We start from the raw sequence: 15,707 nt of genomic DNA on the forward strand, positions 1-15,707 counted from the left end.
TCATACAGAACCTGCATGCATTTTTAACATTGTTTTCCAGTTCATCAGTTCTAAACTGCAAAGTAACATTTTTTTAACATTTACATTACCACCAGAAAACAAATAATTGATCCATGGATAAATGCCCTTCTTTTTGTTACATAGTTCCAAAAATGTAATCGTCAGTCTGTTTGTTCCAAATATTAAGTCACAAAAAGTATCTGTCCCATTAAGTGTAACAGTCTAAATTTCTTGAGCTTTTAAACCCAGAACAGTTACTCACTTGTCCCATACATAATATCTATTACAGTGTCATTTTTTGCTGTTATTTTAGGATCATAGGAGGTTACTAGGCTAACGGCCCTAGGGCTCTTACAAGCCTAGCCAAGTTCAACCATGTTCCCAAGGGTGTCTGGTTCAAGCAGACACTAAAATCAGCACCTGTTGCCCCTGTCCAAGAGGAATACAGGTGGAACCCAGAGGTGAATTTCCAATTGTCCAAATTGCACTTAAATAGGGTGAGCGATGTTTTTTTTTTTAACATGAATAGGAAGCTTGTTCCAAAGGTGGGGCAACCTCTGTGAGACAAAACTGTCTCTCCAGCAAGTTCTGTTGATGTCACATACCAGGTTAATGTCCTTTAAGTGAGAGACCTGTGTGCCATTTGACTTGCGAATGTGCAGCATTTCCATCAAAGCAGGGTCAGGTTGCATCTGAGTAGTGTGTATGACACAGTGTAAAGTAACAATGATTTCAGTCTATCCACATGAGATGGATCCGGAAGACCCTGAATTTTCTTTGTAAGAAACCTTTGTGGTCTCTCCAGTTACTGCAGGTGTTTGGAAAGAAACATACCAAAGGAAGTGTTGTACTCTATTATTGGCCCAGTGAGGGAAGAGTACAAGGGGGTTATAACCTCTTTTTTCTGGAGGCAATGCCCTTACTAATGAGATGAGCAATATAAAATGCCCTTCTTACCACTGTGGAGACATTGGTGATCGAAGTTAAGGTTGCTGTTAACCTCTGCACCCAGATATCTCAGCACTGACTGTGCTTAGGGTATTGCTACTGATGTGGTATTTTGCAAGAACATCACCCTTGCTGAAAGGGATGATAATGCATTTTTTGCATTAAGTTTAGACCATGAATTTAGCACCAGTCATTAGTCTGTGTAAGACCTTCTTGCAGTATGTTGACATCGCTAGGGATTTCAGTGATCACTCCCAGTTTGCAGTCATCAGCAAACTTTGTCAGCCACAGTCATTTAGTTTTAGCCTGCACTTCAGAGAACTTCAAACCGTAGGGGTCCCAGAACCGATCCCTGTGGAACATCACTGGTTACAGGTCTGCTGGAGGAGGGGGAGTCCCCTATTTTGACCATATGAATTCTATCAGTGATCCAGTTTGTAACCCACCTGACAATATATGGGTTGATACCCAGCTGGGTGAGTTTTATCAATGATGCCTGAGTGGGGGATTGTGTCAGAGGCCTTGGCTAAGTCTAGGTAGGCCATATGCACAGATTTGCCCTCACCTAGGGCTTTGGTGACTGTCTCAAAGAAGTCCACCAAGTTTAACAGGCATGATCAAAGTCAAACTGGGTGGGGTCGAGCATTTGGAGATTTCCTATATCTTTGCTAATAAGGTCCATGATGATTTGTTCCATAACCTTGCAGATAAGGGTGGTCAGGCTAATGGGTCTATAGTTTCTGGGCCCGTGGATGCATGCCCTTTGTGCAAAAGGATGACGGTAGCTGTTTTCCATTCCACTGAAATGAAGCCAGTGCTTAGGCTGTGATTGAAAGCATGCTCAATGGTGATGCTAATTCCTGTTTTAACCCATGTAGAACGCAGCCCGGGATGCTGTCTGGTCCCATAGAAGCTGTGTTTTTGGCCTTGGAGAGGGCATTTAAGACCTGCTCCTTGGCAATACTAGATGGGGCAGGTGTTTGGGATGCTTTGGTGTATATGTGGTGGGACAGGGGAGTGAAGTTTTCACTGAACCTGTCAGCCAACAGGTTTGCTATATCCACAGGTTCTATATATGTAGTACCATTAATTATGAGTTCAGCACAAATCTGAGCCTTATCTTTGAGGTTATGGATGTAACTAAAGAATAACCTGTGGTTATGCTTAGCTAGGAAAGCTAATTTGGATTTGTAGTTAGGGTTGGAGGACTTCACTGGAAGTCTTATTTGCATGCTGAAGTTGATGAGGGAGTGACCTTTCCTTCCTGCTCTTAGTAATTCCTTTCTCCTATTGTATAGCCTATTAATGGCAGTTGTCCACCAGGCAGATTTGTTTTTCCTTGAAGATCTTGCTTTGGTTCTATCAGGTACGACAGAGTCAATACAATTGTACAGGTGCTTATATAAAGCATTGGTGTATAACTCAGCATAGGTGCCTATTCCATCAGTGGGAGGAGGGGCTGTGAAGCTATTTATGCTGTCATGTAAGACGTTGTAATTGGTCTTGGAGAAGTATTTTAGTCTTGTTGTTGCTAATAGTTGTTCTTGTGTTATAGTTACTTCTACTGAGACTAATTTGTGGTGAGATCTCACCAGGGATGGCCACATACTGGGGGTGGTGATGTGGTCTCCCATGTTGGTGAGCACCATGTCTAGGATGTTCGAGCCCCTTGTAATTGTGTCAACCAGATGGTTCAGGGCACTGGAGTTAATGAAGTTCAGGAACCTCAGTTGGTGTTCTCTTCTATTTAAATGCAGTTTTACTTACAGTTTGTTGCTGTTCTTCGTTTTTGCCTCCTGTTACTGCTGCATATGTTTTAGATACTACATTACCTGCTGCCACAAAACCAGACACCTTCTCAGTCTGTTGCTGATTTCCTCTTTTACTTTCTGTCACTGCTGCATATATTTTAACTGCTGCATTCTCTGCTACCACATCACCGGGTTCATTTTTCACAGTACAGTCCTCAGCATTTGCTTATTCACCTATTGAAGTGTATTTCACCTCATGAAACAGCAGACCTGGATCATTGTACCTGATTATTTTAAAAAGAACATCTCCAAGCCTTTGATGCTAGTTCTATCATCTGCACCATAGAATCTCTTACTTCCTTCTCCATGGAGACAGATAAACTTTGCTGATTTGTTACATCCACCATGCAGGAATCTTTGTTTGCACTGTGAAGCTTCAAGTTGAACACATTTTTCCCCAAATTCTCACTTTCCATCTCCAAACCTCCATGGATTTTCTCTCCTCCTCCATGCTGCTGCTTCCCTTTGACCTCTTCCTTGCTGCTGTAGGAGCCCCCAGCACCATCAAGCAGCTCCAAAGAGTAGGGATCTTTAATTTAAAAGACTTACTGATCACACAGTATTTACAGTATATACACTATTTATATTATATACTATAGTGTAAACTTAACACATTTCTTCATGTTCTACAGATTTCGTTTCATGGGTTCCTCCCTCCATTTTCCACAAAGATATCTTATCTGTTCTGATATTTTTGCTAAATCCCATTTTCCTTTGAACATTATTTCTTTCACTCTCGGAGTCCATACAACCAATATAACATTGAACATTTTTTTATTTGTTTTGTATACGTAGTCTTTGTTCTTATCTTTGTAATAACCATATTCAATAATGTCCATGTTTACATCTTCTCTCCTCATGTCCTCAAAATAATTCAGCTTTCCTAATTCCTTCCACATTCTTTCAAGTCTTTAAAATCTTAAGAATACATGCTCAGCCATTTCAGTCTCCTTACCGTAATTACCAACTCAATCTTCTCTTCTTTTATATGGCCTATTTGCCTTAACTGTCAATGTCCTAATTACCAATGTCCATAAGAAGTCCTGACATTCAATCATATTTTGGCATCTTTCCGTTCTTGCTTTTTTAAAATTTATTTATTTATTTAACATTTGTTAACTGGGAAAGTCCGACTTGGAATAAAGCCAGTTTTCAGCGGAGGCCCGGGGAGAAACGCTCCAGATGCATGTCTTTGTAATGTGGTAGGAAACCAGAGCACCAGGAGGAAACTCACACAAATGCAGGGAGGACATGCAGACTTCAGACAGAAGGCACCCCAGCTGAGAATCGAACCGGTGAACCTCTTGCTGTGAGGCGACAACACTACTGCTGCATTACTGCTCTGTCCAGTATCCTTCCTCTAAATCTATCCAAGGATATACATAAAAATGGTTAATCATGATGTTTTTGAAACCATACTTTTATCTTCAGAATCATTCACTTTTATTTTCCAAATGAATGTCTTTTCTTGATAAGTCTTAAACTCTTTATTAATACGTTCTCTTCTCTTTTCCTTTTCAGTCTTTGTATTGCTTCCCACTGGGACTAATCCAGCCAACAAAGGATAAATAAAAAACTGGACACATTGCTCCATTTATGATCTAATCAGAGCCTTACAGAGAGGAAGAATCATCTCCTTGGCGTTTGAGTCTATCCGTATTGTGTTGCATGCTGTTGGCCTCAGCATCTGCTTTCACTTTTTGTCTTTTTCTGGTGACTCATTGCCACTGTGGTTATTACCCCGAAGTATGTTTCCTGGATAGTTAATTGAATTTTGCTTGGAGGAGCTTGTATCCCGTTTTGATTATTATTTCCAGGTGAAGCATTTTACACTTGTAGGTTAAATCTCACCTGAGCTGCCACCTGTCTGCCTAGTTTGATCCTCTTGTAAATCTCTTTTTGTCTACCTCTCTATCCTGTATCTACTCCTCTCGCATTGCTGCCATCTACAGACATGTTAATTGTATTCTCTACCCACAGTATAATGTCTGACATTCACATACAAGATATCAGTTCTTAGGCCTAACTCTTGTAATATACCATTTGTGATATTATCTTTTTTCTTTTGACATCTCTCCCCTCATCCTCACATGTTGAATTCTACCTTCCAGCTGCTTCTCCACCCAGAGTCAACCCACCCAGGTTAGTTTTCACGTTAATACTACTTATCATAACTGTACATTTTCTTACTCCCTGTCTTTTCAGGTAACTCATCCTGACTTTTAACTGCACGTGGGAGTCTTTGCCCAGTAGCTGTTTGTTGACCTCCCTTTTACCTCTCTATGTTAATTGTTTGGAAACTGATATTTGTTTGATACCCATTCTCAGCAATTCCTTTCCCCTCCTCCTTCCATATTTTCCATTGTGCAGTGTCTAATCCTCTCCCTTACATAGACACGTACTCCTGCCATCTTTTACTGTTTTGTTCTCCCTAGAGATTTTATATCCTGATAGTACCATGTCACAGTCCCTTTTGCTTTTAGTCTAGGTCACTGTAACCACTACTATTCCTTCTCTTCTAATTGTTGTAACTGTTTTCAGCTCTCCTGTTTTTCTACCCCAGGCTTCTATTGTTGACATTCACCCACCACTACCTACCCACCCAGGTACCTACTTCCTGTGTTTTACTTGTGCTTTGCACTATCTTCTGCGTAAGGCCCTGTTGACTGAACATTCCCATACAGTTGTTTCTTTTCCCAGATATAGGATGCTGGATATGCATTCTTTTTTCTTTTCTGCCACTTTTCCTTCATTGTTCCTTTTATCCCCTTCTCCTTCTCTTAGTTGTACCTACCATCTCAGTGCAAAGATGCCATTGTCCTAATGTACATTTCCTGTTAGTGTGGGTAATGTTTGCACAAATTCTGGCTAGACAAGGCAGTAGTGAAAGTTTTTTGTATTTGTTTTAGTCATAAGGTGCATTCTCTATACAAAATGTGTCATAATTGGGTATAAACTGATCTTAAAAAAGACTAATAACATTTGTGAACATGATTTGATTTACTTTCAAATATGGAAAAGAGGGAACTATGGGATAAGATGACTGACTCAACTTAATTGCCTAATTATTCATTAAAATCAAAGATCATGCCTAAAGAGTGGGAGAAGGTCACTGTAATCCTGAGATTTAAGGAAAAAGACTGGAAAGAATAATGGCCTTATAGTACAGAGCAATGAAGTCCAGATTGCAGTCCTAGTGACTTGGATTTGACAACAGGAGCTGAAAGGTAGAGGACCTTGATGGAAGGGATGGAAGTACACAGCTAATACAGGCTGTCCCATCTCAAGGGGACTCAAAAGAGCCAACACCAAGGGGTGCCACTTTGGAGATGGTTGGCTATCATGGCGCTGCCATGTAAAACATTCACAGGTTCTGTGCTTGCTAACGTAAGCTACAGTCAGATTGAAACACATAAATTTGGAAATGTACTTCTACATGGCCTCATTATACCAGGTATGTTGCAGTATCTGCTAACCATCAGGTGATAAGGGAAATACTGCATACTAGAAAAAAATCAGAACTTCCATGAACAATGTCACATCACTGTTGACTCTCATTTTCCATTAATAGCCACCTAAGAAAAGAGTATTTTAATATTATTGCTTAGCCACCTATTGAAGTTTATGCTTGAGATGCAGCAAATACATCCATCTGGGTATCATGAACTTTTATGTTTTCCTTTTACCCCTATTTATAATTGGGTGTAAGGCAACTTGGCAAAAAATACCTTTTTCACAGACAAACTGGAAGCACTGGCTGATGAAGGGACTTACTCAAAGTCATACATTCTCAGAGTATAAACTAAAGAAAGCTAATTCTGGATTACAGGATGATGTTTGCTTGCTGCTCATAACATTAAATGTTAAGTTGTCAATCTCGTCTTTGTTCTTGCTGGTTAGGATCGGAGCCGATCTTTGGCTCCGACTGGGCCATCTTCAATAGCTCGAGAGCTGTTTACTGGCTCGAGGCTACCCCTTATCCCATGATACATAGCACTAGCTACCCAGATCTCATTTGCCAGTTCAGCTGCGAGGTTTGTGGTACTGACTCAGGCTCATATATTTTTCTTCTACAACTTTTTCGGTCAGATTAGGGATTTTTTTCTGTCCTTATTGTATTTGTCTAGTAGTTGCTAACTAGTTGTGATAGTTTAGTGTGTTTTTGTGGGCTTTTCAGAACTCGTTTTAGTTAGAGAGTTCTTCCCCTCCCCCACCTCCCCCTTTTCCCTTATCTGTTAGCTTACTCTGTAAAATTTCTTCCTTTCCTTGTTTTTAGGTAGCTGTTTTAGTTAGAAGCTTCCTAATTTCTAAAAAAAAAAAAAAAATAATAATAAGATATATCTTGTAGTATATTGTGTCTTATTTGTGGGTTGTGTGGTAGTGTTTACTGTTAGTTTCATGGTATTTCTTATTGTGTATTACGTCTAAGGAATCCAAAGTGTCGGGATTCAAGAAGTGTGACTCATGCTGTCAGAAGATGTCTCTGACAGATGGGCACACTTCTTGCGTCTATTGTCTAGGTGCTGTACACCTGCAGGACTCTTGCTCTATCTGCCATGCATTTAGCCCAAGAGTTCTGCAGGAGCACAAGAATAAACTTATTTTAAGAGGGCTGCTTAAACCTCAGGACTCACCAGCCAAGACTTTGCCAGTGAAGTCTCCTAAACCGGCCAAATCGTCGGCACCCAGCTCGGAGCCATCATTGGCCCAAGGCTTACCTTCCACTTCGGTTCCGACCGGAACTGAGGAAACTGCTTCCCCATCAGCTCCAATAGTCCCCTTGCAGCCGTCAAGTACTCAGAAAAGACCAAGGTCCCCTTCATTAGAGTCCATTCATTCGGCTCCTCTGTCTCCCCTCCTGCAAAGTGACCATAGCCATAGATCTTCACACTCCTCTCGGTCTTCCATGCTCTCAGACCATGATGTGGAGAGAGTGGTCAGCAGGTTATTGAAGTCACAGGCACTGGCCAAAGTTTTGTCCAACCCTTTGGCCAGCCCCCCTCAACAGGGGTCGGCTCCATCTGTTTCCATCGATGTTCCTCCTCTGACTCCCTTGAGTTCGGAGCTGGAGTTTCTTGGGGTTCGAGTCATGGAACCGTCGGCTCAGATAATGATCTCTCCTTCGGATCTGTCATCGGCTCTGATCCCATCGATGGTGCCTTCCATCGAGGGATCTGGGCGCTGAGACTCCCTTGTCGGCTCTGAGGGGGCAAGTGGCATCAGACCCTTGTCCGACCCCGCTGTCCCTCTCGGAGCATCAGTGCAGGTGAGCTCGGTTCCTACATTGGCCTCAGAGCCATCTCCCTCAGTGCGGGGGAGGATTCCGGTCTCCTCGGAGCCGGAGCCTTCTCTTCATCATGGCAGGGACACCTTCAATGTCATGAGGAGTGTACTGGCTTCTCAGCCAGCTCCACCTTCGACCGCACTGGCTCTGTCCCCCATAGTGCCTGCGTCGAACTCTGCCCCTCCTCCAGACCCCAAGTGTGGGGAACCAGTGCTTCAGGGCACCCCATGGAGTGTTTCCTCTTCCTCTGAGGCCTCCCCTGATCATTCAGAGGAGCTCCCTCGGAAGAAGAAGTGCAAGAGGAAGCACATTGACTCCCCCAAGTCTGTCACTTCGGATACGGATTTGGATGAGTCGGAAGGGTCCCCGAGATCCCTCTCTGAAGATGTTTCCTTTTTGGACATCCTAGAAATACTTAAGCAGAGGGGGAACTGGAATACCCTAGCCCCTATTGAGGATGAATCTGTATTCCTGGATGCGTTCGGTTCCTGACCTTCCACCTCCTGAGTTTCTCTGCCCTTCGATCCACTAATGTCTGTGGTGGCTCGAAGCACTTGGTCAGCCCTGGATACAGTGGAATCAACCCTGAGGATACCAGCCAAGTTTATTACCGCACCCCTTGATAAGCAGTTCCTTAGTAAGGGTGTTCCCGTAGATGCCATGGTGGTAGCAGCAGCCACTAAAAAGGAGTTAGCGGAAACTTCTTCTTCTGTCCATCCTCCTAACAAGGAGTCTAGGACCATGGACAGATACGGGAAGAAAATGTTTGCTTCAGCGACCTTTTCCATGAGGTCACTGAATTACTCATGCCATTTCACAAGGCTTCAGAGGGATCTCCTAAAAGAGATACCCTGCAGGATCCTTCAGCTGAAGGGGCCCAGGCTAAAGTGGCTTCTCAGCTGGCGACCCCTAACTCAGTAGTCAACTCCTCCATGAGGCTCATTTCTTATGCAGCCGATGGGGCGAGTAGAGCCACAGGCACAGGCGTGGCACTTTGGAGACATGCATGGATGTGGCTGTGTAATTTTGCAGAACCTTTCAGAGCGTCATTCACCAACACTCCCTTTAATGGTTCCTTTCTTTTTGGACCACAGGTGAAAGACACTCTTACTAGGTGTGAACAGGAAGGCAAGACTCTCTCTCTGCCATGGGAGTCCATTTTTCCACTTCCTTTAGACCATACCCCAAGGGTCAGAAGAGTGAAAAGATGTGGTTTCGGAAATCCCAGGGATCTTCGCCTGAAACACGTAGTGATTTTTCCTCCAGGGGCAGAGGAGGAAATAACAATAATAACAGACGCTGCCCTCATGGCAGAGGGGTCCGCAGAACCAGGGCAGTAGAGAATCCTTCTCTGACAAGCCCTTCAAGCATCCCTGAGGGGTTGCCTGACTGTCCGTCTCTGGAGGCAGTCAGGGGAAGACTTTCATTGTACCCAAAAGCCTGGCTAAGCATAACGCAAGACAAATGGGTACATTTAATAATATCCAGAGGATACAGAATTCCTTTCTTTCAGCACCCTTTACCATCATTCAAGTCCCTCCCAGATGTTCCACCCAATCTGAGGGACCAAGCTGTTATAGAAGTTTCAAAACTGCTAGAAAAAAAGAGTCATCCAGGAAGTCCCGGCAGACCAACACGGATCCAGAACTTACTCAAGGTTTTTTTTGGTACCAAAAAAGACAGGGGACTGGAGACCTATTTTGGATCTCAGCAGACTGAACAAGTCTGTTCAAAGAACAAAGTTTCGGATGGTCATGCTACAGTCTGTTCTACCCTTTCTGGGTCAGGACAATTGGATGTGCTCTATAGATCTCCAGGATGGGTACTATCACATAAAAATGAACAGATGCTCCAGGAGGTTCTTTCGCTTCCGGCTGGGAGCCAGTCATTACCAGTTCAGAGCTCTGCCCTTTGGTCTCACCACAGCCCCCAGGGTGTTCACCAAATGTATGGCAGTGGTCATGGCTCACCTGAGGTGTCAAGGATTATAGGTGTTTCCCTATCTAGAAGACTGGCTCATTATTGCTACTACCAGGCATCAACTCCTTCAAGCCAGGGATTATACAATCTCAATTTGCTCCCAGCTAGGCATTACCATAAATTTTGAAAAATCTGCCTTGTTGCCCTGTCAATCTATTACTTATATAGGAGCAGACTTAGATACAAGGAGCATGTATGCAACACAGGGTGTCCACTATTCGTCATCCGGTTCATGTCCTCATGCAGTGCAAAAGAGTGCAAGTCAGGTACATCCTTCAGACTCTAGGTTCTATGGTGGCAGCAATTCTTCTGATACCCCTGGCCCACTTCCACATGAGAATCCTGCAGTGGCTTCTGTTCACGCAGTGCTCCTTTCAATAGCTTCCCATATCTCACATGATCATCATCACAGAAGCATGCAAAAGACACCTTTCCTGGTGGATGGTCTCCCCACTAGTGATTCAGGGCAGACCCTTCATTCAGCCTCCTCTGGTTGCTACAGTGACCACGGACGCGTACCTGATAGGGTGGGGGGGGGCATTATCAGGGAAGGACAGTCCAGGGCACTTGGCAGGCTCACGAGTACCATCTGCATATAAATGTCATAGAGATGAGAGCCGTGCTCCTAGTGTTGCAAGCTCTTCAGGACTCTCTTCCCTCGGGGACCATTGCAATTCAAACCGACAACATGTCAGTGGTGTGGTACATTAACAAGCAGGGGGGAGCAAGGTCCTACCCCCTCTGTCGAGAAGCCCTCAGACTCTGGCAGTGGGTGATTTCCTCCCAACGATTTCTGATTGCAATGCACATCCCTGGGACGTCCAACATCATAGTGGACAGGCTCAGCAGAGCTATTCTCATGCCTCACGAGTGGTCTCTGAATCAGGCAGTGGTGGATTTGATCTTCCGCAAATGGGGTCAGCCTTGCTGCAACCTTTTTGCCTCCCCTTTCAACAGCAAATGCAGCAGCTACTTCTCCCTTCTTCTGCTTCCTGGTCACCCTCCCAGAGACAGTCTAGTCCACGATTGGCCTCAGGGACTTCTTTATGTCTTCCCTCAATTTCCCCTGATACCGAAACTCATTCAGAAAGCTATGTCGTTGGGTTGCAAAATGATCCTCATTGCCCCTTACTTGCCTCAACAGGTATGGTTCCCTTTTCTGCAGCATTACCTTCTTGAGTGGCCTTGGACTCTGGATCCGATTCCAGACCTACTGATGCATCAATCAGGCGGGCTATATCAATCCCTTCAAACGCTGCAGCTCACAGCTTGGTTGCTCCACTTCCAACCTTAGCCAGGCTTCCCAGTATTTCCCCAGCTGTTCATGACATTATTGTTTCCTCCCATAAGTCGGCCACTAGAAGGACTTACGCTAGTAAATGGAAACGTTTTTCTTGTTGGGCAGAGGATAGAAATATAGATCCCTTCACAGCCCCTATCCATGACATCTTGGAGTTCCTAACAGAACTCTTTTATTCGGGGTCCGCTTCTGCTACAATCAGGGTTCAATTAGCGGCCATTTCAAATTTTCATGATGGTTTTTCTAATGCCAACATTATGTCTCATAAGCTATGTAAAGCATTTCTAAGAGGGTCTACTCTCCTTAGACCCCCGGTGAGAGATCCCCCTCCTCCTTGGGACTTTAATTTGGTACTAACCTCATTAATTATGCCCCCTTTTGAACCGGCAGCTTCCTGCTCCATTAAGTTTCTATCTTGGAAGATTCTCTTTCTGGTAGCTATTACTTCAGCTAGAAGTGTCTCTGAACTTCAGTCACTATTCATCCGTCCTCCTTACTTAGTATTTCATAAGGACAGGGTTGCTCTGAGGACTAATCCTTCTTTTCTTCCAAAGGTCTGCTCAGAAAACAATTTCAGTCCATAGACCTACCTGTGTTTTTCCCTAACCACACCAACAAGGCAGAATACAAATTACATCAATTGGATGTTCATAGACAGTTGCATTTCTATCTGCATAGGACGAAGGATATAAGGAAGTCTGACCAACTTTTCCTTTCCTATGCTTGGGGCAAACAGGGTCTCCCAGTTTCCAAAGTGACCTTATCCAGGTGGTTGTCTCATATCATTACCTTTATCTACCAACTAAGGAACAAAGACTTGCCAATCAAACTGAAAGGTCATTCTACCAGTGCTTTAGCCACGTCTGTAGCATTCCAGTCTAGGTTGCCCATGGACTCTACCTGTGCCGCTGCTATATGGGCAAATCCTCATACCTTTATTTCTCATTACAAGTTGGATGTGGTTTCTAGAAGTAGAGCTAGCTTTGGTTCCACCATTCTGAAGAGTCTGTTCCAATGAGCCATCCAGGATTGTACGTGCTAGGGACGCTGTCCCAACCAGCAAGAACGAAGGTGAGATTGACAACTTAACATAAAGAAGTTATGTACCTACCATAACGTTCCATGTTAGTTGTCTTCATCTTGCCTTCTTTCTTGCGTTCCCCTCTCCATCCCCCTATCCTGTTGAACCGAGAGGAGTTCAAATTTTCACTGGCTGAGTGTTTGCTGGTTTGTTTCCTTTACTGACTTAGACAGTAGGACAGGTATGTTAACCATTTGTTTGGAGGGGTTTCTTCCTATAGCTATGTCTGGGTTAGCTATTTCAAACGAGATCTGGGTAGCTAGCGCTAGGCATCATGGGATAAGGGGTAGCCTCGAGCCAGCAAACAGCTCTCGAGCTATTGAAGATGGCTGAGTCGGGGCCAGGGATCGGCTCCGATCCCAACCAGCAAGAAAGAAGGCGAGATGAAGACAATTAACATGGAACGTTATGGTAGGCACATAACTTCTTTTTCTCTGTGCTACACTGTTAATGCTACACTGTTCATTTTCAGTTAGAAGGCGTTAATGACCTCCTTTCAACACTCTTTTTAGTATTATCAGCTGCATTATTTTTTGAAAAACTGGGTATATATAATTTATCTGAACTTTAATAACGCATTCAGCCATTTGAACCATTGTATGCCAGCAGTCAATCAGAGTAAAATGATACATAAAAAACAAAAAAGTACCAAAACTAACATAGCTGAAGGTAAAACAAAGAACTTTATTGTACACAAAAGAGAGTAAGCGCTTTCACGGTGTGCTCTCACCGCTTCATCAGACTGTTCTCAACTAGTAACAAAAGCACTTAAATAGCATCAGTTAATCAGTCAATTAAGACACTATTCAAAGCAACAATTATCTAAAATAAGAATATCACAACAGGCAAGTAAAACATATAGAAAGCATAAAAGATATATAAAAAACAGTCCTATACTTAGTGTTTGAGAGGTCTAGCTTTTAAAAAAGGCTTAAGAAAGACAACTTCATTAAGACCTGGTGTCTTATCAGCATTAAGAGACATAATCCATTTTTGCTCTGCAGATTCTGTGCAATTCCTAAGTTCTCCCCCTCTTAGACTCTCAGGAATGATCTCTAGCACAAGAAATTTAAAATTATGTTCCTGTCCCTGGCACATAATATGCTTAGCAAGAGCATTAATTTTCTTGGATGGCAAAAGCCAGGGTACTGTTTGGCTAGGCTTATATAGGCTCTAGGGCCAATAGTCTAGTACCTACCTATGAACCTATTAGTGTCTTTCCTGTTTCTAATGTCTCTCTGATGTTCCAACTTTTGAGTTTTGAGTTGTCTATTACTCATGCCTACATAAAAAACATGACAAACAGTGCAAGAACTGAAATAAACAATGTTCTTAGTCCTGCAAACAGCATAAATGTTTGTATCTATATTAAAGTGCATGTTAGGGTGTATGTAAGTAGAATTAGAGTGTATAAACTTGCAGGCTGTGCAATTCCTGCATTTAAAAGTGCCATGCCTCTCTCACTGTAAAACCTTGTTAAAAGTAGAAATATTATAGCACAAATGCCTTTTCAAAGATTTGTTATTTTTAAAAGAAAAGTGTGGAACATTATCTATGGCATTTCTTAATTCATCTACAGTATCCAAAATGCCCCAGTTCCTTTTAACACTTTCACATATACTACTAACATCAGAAGAGTATGTGAGGAGAAACCTAATCAATCCTGTCCTTTGTTCTGTAGCTATAACTTCAGTGTTAGATGCAGCATCATAGTATGGCCTACATTTGCCCCCTCTCTCCTTATACGCATCAGTAATACAACTGTCAATATCCTTTTCCTTATAGCCTCTATCTATAAAATCCATTTTCAAGGTCTCCAAGGCCTTGGCAAGCTGTTTGTCATTATTGTGGAGTCTCATTATACTCTTATAGAGTTTTTACATCAGTTTACAGATTTTCCGTGTGGGAAGCTTCGGCTCTTCATTTGTCTATGTTCTGCCATGTTGGAGAAGTGGAATTCGATGAAGTGGGCTGTTGATGTACTAAAGATAACCCATTTAGAGAAGCCCTCAGTTTGAAGTAAGACATCTTTCTCTCATTGTACCAACACAAGGTTAGCGTAGCTGGTGGCACAAGCTGTTCCCATCGCCACGTCAACCTTTTGTGCATAAAATTGATCTTCAAACAAAAAGACATTATTTTCTAAAACCAATTCTAGAAGGGCACAAATTAAATTGATCTCATCCTCAGTAAAACAGTGATTAACATGTATAAATTTCCTGACATTTTCTATGCCCCAAATATTGGGGATCACAGTAAAAAGTGACTCTATATCCATTGTCACTAAAAGATAGTCAGCACTCAAATTAGAAGTAGCCACATATAATCTTTGTAGAAAGGTCCTAGTGTCTTTTAGGATGGTGTCACAAGCATAGGTCTCAACCTCTTAAGAGGCCAATGTGGAACACAGACCTTAACAATGTGTGAAAAATGGTCAAAATGTGGAACACACTATTTTCGCAATGCGCAAAACATGCCATTGCCATGGAGCATGGTAGAACATCTGTAAAATTCAATAAGACACTTCTCAGATCCAAAGCCTTTGTTTTATAATCTGCAATACCATATCCACACCATAAGTAAACGAAAAAGCACTTTACAAAAATAAAATTCACATTTACTACATTTTCTAAACTGACATTACAAGTCACACAAATGATTTTAGTTAGTCCAAGTTAAACAGCATCCTGTCTACTTTAAAGCATCTCATTGCTATAAATAACTCACAAGTGACATCCATCCTGACATACCGCTCAACCTCTTAGTGCAAGAAATCTGGACAAAACCCAATGTAATCGGGGGACAAGCAGCACAAAAATAGAGGCACTTTAAATATTGCCCTTATAAACTTAGAAATATTACTCTTATAAACTTGGAAATATTGCTAGCACAGGATCTATGTTGGCATGCAACAGGCATACTAGGGACAAACAGCACAAAACTAGAGACACTAAATATTGCTCTTATAAACACAAAAATATTGCACTGATAAAATTGGAAATATTGCTACAATAACAGGATCTGTGCTGGTATACAACAGACATACCAGGGACAAGCAACACAAAAATAGAGACACTAAACATTGCTCTTATAAACTTAGAAAGTTCCTAGCATACAGGTCCTCAAGGATAGAATTTCTTGCAGAGTTAACATTGCAGCAACATTTATAAAGCACTTACCTCTGCCTATAATCCACAGACTCACTCTCCACACAGCATGAAATTTAATCCAAAACGATGATCTGATCAGCCCCGGTTGTCCAGCAGGTGGCAACACAAACCTCAGCCTTCTAGTAATCCATCT

The sequence above is a fragment of the Protopterus annectens genome, chromosome 2.part2 (genome assembly GCF_019279795.1).
Source record: "Protopterus annectens isolate FY-2018-M chromosome 2.part2, PAN1.0, whole genome shotgun sequence".
NCBI classification, from domain to species: domain Eukaryota; kingdom Metazoa; phylum Chordata; order Ceratodontiformes; family Protopteridae; genus Protopterus; species Protopterus annectens.